We start from the raw sequence: 8603 nt of genomic DNA on the forward strand, positions 1-8603 counted from the left end.
GTGACAATCTTAACCTGAGCCATATTCCGTATATTTTTCCATAATTAACAGGCACCAGCGCACAGTATTCAAAGCGCATCTAGCTGAGGGGGTGTGGCTTGCTTCTTGCATATCTCAGCTGTTGTCCAGTGTGGCTCACCTTTTAGTTTCATAAAGTAGGCAGAACAGTTATTACGAAGGTCACATGTCGACTGTCCATATAGGTCGGGGTGAATTCCATTGGGGCGCAGTGGGCTAGAATCCCAGCTCCAACCAATCAGCTGCTGTGTACACTGTTTCTTATATATGTTGTTGTGAAATATTGCAATACTGTAGGCAAGGTCTTCAGCAAGGTCACTGACCGCAGTGTTTGCATCTTCAAAGCCAAAGTGCACCTCCAACTTTTCGTGTCTAAGCGTCTCAGGGCAGTGTTATATTGTAGTGATCCTTGTTATAATTGTGTGGGTCGTCGTTGTCAGTCTTTCGCCGCCCTCTCCAGGCCTTGAGATCCAACCGGCCATTGTTCAGAGTTTTCATCTGTGTCCAGATTGTTGTGCTCGAGCCACATCGTCACGGCCTCCGGACGTCAAAGAAGCAAGACTTTCCTTCATGTAACACCTTTAGCCTCGCTGGGTATGTCAGCATGTATTTGATCTTCTTTTGACGCAGCCTGGGTTTGACTGAGATCAATCTATTGCGTTGCTGCTGTACCAAGGGTGTATAGTCCGGATATATGGTTACGTTTGTGCCACCTCGCTGTATTACTCCGCCGTCTCAGGAGAATTTCAAAAGTACCTTGCAACCCCTGAAATTCAATATCTTAGCTTTCATGGGTCGTGGGAGCGATCCCGCTGGCGGTCTCTTTTGCAATGAACGGTGAGCTCTCTCAACAACAAATCCTTGCAACAATTTTCCTGGACCAAATTCCTGAAAGAATAGGTTCTCTATGTATGCCATTGGATCTTTGCCCTCAGTGTTCTCCGATATGCCCAGTACCCGAACATTGTTTCTGCGTGAGCGGCCCTCAGCATCATCAACTCTTTGCTCCCGGAAGCAGTTTTTGGTCTCAAGGGTTTTCAACCGGGTGGACAGGTCATCAGTGGTGGCAGCTGTGCTTTTCAAGAGTTCTTCAGTATTCGTGACTCGTTCAGCTAATGATCTCACGTCTTGACAGAGGAGCTGTATGTCTATTTTGACCTCTTCAATTTTGTGTTCGACCGAGGACCTTAGCGCTGCGATCGCTGCCAGAACCTTGTCGCTCAGCTTGGGTCTCACTTTCAGCTAGGCTTCCTCCGTTCCCAGCCAGGGTTGCTGCCTGCATCCTACCAAGGCTTGCAAAGGAGTCCATGATAGCAGCTTTCTGTTTTCCCTTTGTGGAAGGCATAACATTGTGTTGGTAGAGCCCCAAATACGTTAAAGTCCGTCTACTTTAGATTGGGTCTCCTCTTGGTATGTTGGATCCACCTCATCACTTAGCCAGGTCTTGGTCGGTGCATATGGGTGCTTTGTAGTGCAGACTGTCAGTCTTCTCAACAGTGTTGCTAGCTGGTGGGTTTTCAGTCATCAGTGACAGTGACTCTTCTTACGCAGGCACTCCATCTGAGCCAAAGGACTCCAAATTGTATTTAGCAACGTTCAGGTCCTATAAGCAAGGCCACACTCAATAGTGTAGAAACCTAACTCAGCCTAACTCAGGTCCATGTCCCTTCAGCTCCTTGCACAATGCGGGTAGGGGTTTGATCAGGCGCCAGGAGCTGTTGTGTAAGGGCGACCTTGGAAGGAAGTGCCTGGGGTTTAGTCACAGATCTGCTTGAGGGTTGGTGCAGCCACACACCACCTCGCATCAAAACCCACCTACCTCGCTGCTGTACAGCAGTTCAAGGACCACAGGGAGCAGAAGAATGCAGCAGTCTGATGCAGAAGAGCTGTGTGTACCGCCAGAGGTGCAAACACTTTACAAGTGGTAAAGGAAATCCCAGCATGGTTTGGGAGGCACTCCTCCACACAGCAGTCAGGCAGCATTCATATCCTTCAGTTTTGGCCCCAGCGTTGGAGCGCCTGATCAGTGCCTGACCTCCATTTCCCAGGCTGGTGCATTCGCTTAGCTGTTATGGGGGGGGCAGTTTCGAGGGCAAGCCTGTGCTTCTAGGAGCCGCGCACTCTCCATCACCCTGCAGGTGTCGGCACTCCAATCACTGACCTGTCTGATGCCCCCTCTTGCGCGGCTCGCCGTCCCTGCGGTGCCTCCTCTGCCGGTAATCCTGTCAGCGGACTGCCTGATCAGGGTGGTCGTTGTCAGCTGCTCTGCGTTCTGCAGGCAGACCTCGCCTGCTGAGTGCCCGCGTGGGTGCGCAGTGTCGTCCACCCGCAGTCGAGGGGCCGCTGTCCTAGAGCGCCCAGCCGTGGTCTGGATAAGCGGCTCTTATCACTTCTCGCTCTTGTGGCAGCACTAATTGCACTGCAGGCTGCTCCAGCACTGTTGCGCCGAGTCGCTCGTAACAAAGGTATTTTCCGCAGCTGCGGGGGCTCCTGTACCCCAGTCTGCATGCGATTGCGGTTCGCAGGAGGGGGTTAGCTCTCTCGTCTGCTCCGCGGCTCTCCTGGGTGCAGCAATCAGCAGCCCTCCCCCGCAGCACGACAGCGCTTCGCAGTTATTCTGAATCCAGGCCACCCGCCATCTTGTTTTCTTCCGTCTGACACAGTGGGCAGATTTTCGTCTTCACAATCACACTGTTGCAAAAAGTAGGGACACCCAACACTTCACAGGTCTCGCCTACATAAGTTCACGAGTCTGCTTCAAAACAGAGAAAATGTGAGTCGATAATTCACTGTGTTACTGGATCATTGTAGAATAAAACGCTGGAGCTCAGCAAGAACGCAGCCTCACTGCATGAGCTCCAGGCCACACCCCCTCACTGCCTCTTTTGAAGATGATTCTTTTAATGCATTCAAAGACTCGAGATTTTCTGAAGATCATGGTCCCTATAATTTGAATTGTCTGCGTTGTTGGTTCTTTGAACACCCTGTATATAGAAAGGATGAGTGGAGTGAGGAAAAATGTGAGATTGCTAATGAAAGTATCACTCTCACACATTCTTCCCTGATTATTTATGAAGACAAACCTGACATAATGCTTTGTACTGGTGAAAATAAATGCTATTTGGGCTCAGTTAAGCACAGGAAGCAGAGGCTGTGCCGTACAAGCTAACCTCCCATTACAATGGGAAAGCCTGGGTAAAACAACAATAGGTTGTGTTCATGGACAGACCAAAGGTCACCCCTTAACAAAAATTAATATTTGCATTCTGGGAAAATTGATGTTGGTATTAGAGGCATAACCTTACTATCCCAATGATCTTGGGTAGTGAAATTCTGCATTTTGATGAGTGGGTATTTTGGGTAGCACGAATAAAAATGAAATCAGCTAAGTAAACTGAGCCACAACCAAAGAAAATGTATTTCTATTGTACTCAAACATCTTGGACCCAAGTAGAATTGTTCATAAACCCCTGCCTAAAGCCTCCTCCCAGGTGGCCAGGGAAAGGCAGACGCTTCCTGATCCTGACCTTGGGGGTGGTGTTCTGCGGGCGGATCACCTGGGAGGAGAAAGGGCCCAGGGCCCAGGGGAATGGGAGGAATCCGTGGGATGAGATGCAGTATTTTTCTTCCTCTAGGGAAGACATATCACAAATGCCAAAATACATAATGGTGTGTTGTCATAATGATTTGTATATTCCACAAGGTAAACATCCTGCTGTGAGTAAAAATAGTCTATAACCCTTTGGCATACAGAGAAATAAAAGCCCTTCTCAAAACAGAGGAACTCATACACCTGAAGTCTCCACTAACTCCCAAAACTAAATTGGAATGAAGTATATGAATGATACCAGTCTGAATTTTAAAGACCTTTATTCCTCCTATCAATCAAGCCCCATGACTAAACTTTATAACACTTCTTTAAAGAATGTTATAAATGACAGAAAATCTAACTTTGTTACAAGGGACTTCAAGTCCCATAATTCCCTAAATATTGGGACGAGGAAAAGGGCTGAAGAGGAAAAATGCAGGCGTGGTCAGTTAATGAATGTAATTGACCCACACCTGAAGGAGGTTGGGAGGCTTAAAAGGCACCCTCAGGTGCAGGCAATGAGCTGGAAGGAGAAAGCAGTAGGAGAGCAGTGTGAGCATAAGAAGCCGTGCAGACGGTGTATGCAGCCGAGGTTTGAACTAGAGAAGAAAGACACCGAGACCATTGTGAAGCCAGAGACTGTGACTGGTCCTGAGAGGGCCTCTGTCTCTAGAGGACCCAGGTGCGGAGGTGGTGCAGCGGGAAGCATTTCAAAGGAACGCTGTCCCAGTGAAGGCTCGTTCTGCAGAGACTGTGCAGCAGAAGGAGAAAGCAGCAAAGGAAGTTTCCCCTTTAGAGAGGTCTCTAGTGCTGGCATCACCAGGAACTCTCAGGAGCCAGGAAGGCTTCAATAACAAGTGGTGTGGGTGATGGCAGACCCGCTGAAGGTGTTCCCCGAGTCGCTGGAAGCCACAGCAGCATAGGACCTGCAACCGCAGAGAGGATCGTAGGCGAGTAACCCCACCTGTAAGTTCACAGTGGAAAAGTGACTCTGGGACGCTACAATACCGCCCGCATGGCGCAGGCAGACAAGTTCACCCACAGGTGAGTGAAAGAGGCGCTAAAGTTTTGAATACAGAAATATTACAAAACAGCGAAATAGCGTATTAAGAAACCAGGTGACTGTAAAATTGGGCACGTGACTTTATGGCAAGTCCAGCAACCCAGGTAGGCAACATTGTTAAAAGCTAATGCCAACAACTATTACCCAAGTCAGGAGAATTTAAACCCTGAGCAATATAAGTCCAACAGACATTGTCAAAGACAAAAGGGGAGTAATATGATATGATATGATATATGATATGGCATTTATAATGTGCCTGTGCACAAGTGTTTCTAGGTGCCACAAGACAAGGGAGTGAAGACATAGAGGGCAAGACAAATGATCCTACTAGACCTTGTGTCATTCGGAGCGGGCACGTGCGGCAATAGAAGTGCAAGTGGAAGGAGAGGGGGAAGTGCGGCAAGGGCAGCACAGTTCTAGGTAAGTGCAAGGAGACAGTGGGGCTGTAGGGGTTATAGTTACAGCCCCTAGGTGAACGGTAGGCCAGGAGGCAGTGCAAAGGAGGACTGGTCATGGAGGAGCCTGGTACCCAGTGAGACTATAGGAGAACCAAGCAACCAGTTGGTGCAGCATACAGGTATGTTAACAAGGTTGTACATGAAATAACTGAAAATAAAATACCAAATGAGAAAGGACCGAATGTATTTTGCCCTAAAACGAAAGTTACTTTCTTTTTTTAACATTGCTGGAGAGACCCTCCTTTCCCCCTACCTTAACTTATACCCTTACCCCACCTATTTTTTTTATTAAAAAAGTACAAACATTTCTTCTTCGTTATTTTTGCATTCAGTTATTTCTACGGATACTGGTTAGCAAGGGAGCGAGAGAGAGAAGGCAGAGAAGAAAAGAAGGGTCTTGAGCTGCTTCCGGAATTTAAGGTGGTGCCTCCGGAATTTAAGGTGGTCCGGCTCAAGTCTGAGAGGGGCAGGGAGGCTGTTCCAGAGGGAGGCACCTGCAGAGGAGAGAGATATATACCCCCCGCTCTCAGACGGGAGAAGCGTCTGACCCTCAGCGAGTTGGAGGTAGCTGAGTGAAGGGCTCTAGAAGGAAGGTATTTCAGAAGAGAGTTGGATGTAGTGCGTGCCCTGGCCCCAGGAAGCCTTGTGGATGATGTAGAGGGCCTTGAACTTGATCCTTGCAGCCACCAGGAGCCAGTGGAGAGATTTCAGGGCTGGGGAGATACAGTCCCTGGGCTTGAGGCCAAGGATAAGTCTCACAGTCCTGTTCTGGATTAGTTAAGGGGGCGAATAGTGGAGGGAGGAAGACTGAGAAAGAGGTTGTTGCAGTAGTCAAGCCTAGAGAGTACCAGGGCTCTGGAGACAGTGAGCCTCTGGGGGAAAGTGAGAAATGGTAGAATACCTCTGAGGAGGTGAAGCTGGAAGTGGGCCTTTTTGGCAAGGTCTGTGGTGTGATGAGAGAAGGAGAGAGTGGAGTCGAAGATGACGCCAAGGTTTTTTGCCTCACAGAAAGGCGAGGGAAGAGGGCCAAAGTAGGGCGGCCAGAGTGAGAGAGAGAAACCGGGAGCAGGGGTCCCAATGAGAAGGACCTGCGTCTTACTGGCATTAAGTCAAAGATCATTGGAGGCGCACCAATCCTGAATTGTGGATAGACAGTCACTAATGAGCGAGGGAGTAGAAGGGGCTGAGGGAAGCCTGAAAGAGAGCTGAGTGTCATCGCAGAACACTGAAAGTTAGAAGAGAAGGTGGAGATCAGGTGGGTCAAAGGGGCCAGATAGACATTGAAGAGCTAGGGTGAAAGGATAGAACCCTGGGTGACACCACATGTGGAGAGAGAGGTGGTGGAGAGAAAGGGCCAAAGTTGGACCTGGTAGGTACGGTCTAGGAGGAAGGAGGTCAGCCACTCCCGGTGCTGATCCATAATGCCCAGGTTCACACAGAGTCGGTTGATCAGGATGGCGTGATTGACCGTGTCGAAAGCAGAGGAAAGGTCAAGGAGGAGGAGGACAGAGGGAGAGCTGGAATCGAGGTTAGATCTTCACGGGTGTTCAGGCGAGCAGTTTCTGTGCCTATGGCTGCTCTGAAGCCAGACTGATGGTTATGGAGGCAGCCAACATATTCAGTGTGGAGGGTAAACTGGGAGATGGGCAGCTTTTCCAGGAGTTTGCCCAGGAAAGGAGTGATAGAAATTGGGTGATAGTTTGCCGGACTTGTAGGTTCGGCAGAAGGCTTTTTTAGGAGGGGGTGCACAAGGGAGTGCTTGGGGAGAGGGGGGAAAGACTCAGTGGTGAAATAGTGATTGCAGAAATCTGCCAAGGCTGGAGCAAGGGTGGCAATGTGGTCCTTGATGGTTCTGGAGGAGCAGGGGAGCACCTGTTTGGATGAGAATTTCATAGATCAGACTTGTCTAGAGACATTGTCATGAGTTGGCAGAGCGAAGGAGGAAAAAGGAAGACGAGAGGGAGAGACAGCCAAAGGGGGCCTGAGATAGGTAGAGGGAGAGGAGGAAATCGAGGTCAGGATGTCCTGAGTTTTAGTGGTGAAAAGAGAGACCAGAGCCATACAGAGGGCCTGGGAGGGAACAGTAGAGGTGGAGAATGCAGTAGGTTTGGCCAGTTCCTTGCAGATTTTAAAGAGTTTGGCTAGAGGCTGCAGAGACACAGGCTTGGATGTGGACCCCCTTCTTGGAGAGGACAGAGAGTCCGTATTGCCCATGGAGCAGGCGGCAGGCCAGTTTGTCAGAGGATGTGCCTGAAACCCTCCACTTCCTCTCAGCCACCCTGCACTTGCATTTCAGGGCAGCTGGGTTGGAGTCGTACCAAGAGTTGCACATGGAGGTAGTCTTCACACAGATTCCCATGACTGGGGCAAGGATGTACAGATTGTTGGAGATAGAAAGCTGCAGATTAGAGAGGGTTGTGTCAGAGTACCAGTCAGCCGCAGGAGTAGGAGGAGCAGAGAAAGTAGAGGCAAAGGCGTCCACTGACACTCGCTTCAGGGGTCGAATGATCGAGATGGAAGGTGGCAGTGCTGGGGTAGGCTTTACTTGAGGGGCAAGAGGTTTCAGCTGAGAGGAGAGCAGAAAGTGGCCATTCCAAGAGAGAGAGGAGTCCTGAGAGGGTTAGAGAGGGGGATGTCTGAGGAGATGAGAACATCCAAGGTGTGTCCAGCAGAGTGTGTCGGACCAGAGGGTAGAATGGAAAGGGAGAGAGAGTCGCATAGGTTGTGGAAGAGCCCAGAGGAGGGATTAGAAGCATCCAGGTGGATGTTGAGGTCTCTAGGAGGGGAAGTTGAGAGTTTGAGGCAAGGAGAGAAGAAGAGAGGTCAGCCCATTCTAAGAGGAAGAGGGTTACCTGGCCAGGTGGACTGTAGATCGTGGCCACAGTCCGGGAGAGACCAGGAGAGATAGAGAACTTGCAGACTCGGCATTCAAAGAAGGAGTAGGCCTGCGTAGGAATGACAGAAGCAGGGACTCATTCTGGAAAGATCAGGGCCACTCCACCACCGGGGCCGGTTGGTTCTAGGCTCAGAGAGGATCTTGTAGCCCCCAGGGACAGAGCTGGCCATGAAACATGTCTCGGTGAGAGCAAGGAAATCCAGGTCAAGATCTTCAAGAAGGTGGCAGATGTCATAGGAATCTTTGACAGCAGAGTGAGAGTTTAGAGTAGCTACGTGAAGCAGGTTGCCACATTTGAAAGACTTCCAGGGTGGGGTGCAGGAGTGAGGTACACCCAGCAGAGGCAGTTAAAGGGCCTGAGAGATGGCAGAGGCAGTAGATGGGGGTGCCATAGAGGCCATAGAGGTGGCAGAGGAGGTGACAGAGGGGATAGAGGGGTGTTAGAAGGAGTGCCAGGAGAAGGGATGAGACGCGGGAGACTCCTATCAAGGAGGAGGTGATTGGGCTGAGAGCCCTGGACTATGACGGTACCATTTAGATAGACATTGATGATGGTCTTGGAAGACTGGAAGAGGGCCA

This window comes from Ambystoma mexicanum, chromosome 2p, assembly GCF_040938575.1.
Source record: "Ambystoma mexicanum isolate Mex_15411 chromosome 2p, UKY_AmexF1_1, whole genome shotgun sequence".
In the NCBI taxonomy this organism is placed as follows: Eukaryota; Metazoa; Chordata; class Amphibia; order Caudata; family Ambystomatidae; genus Ambystoma; species Ambystoma mexicanum.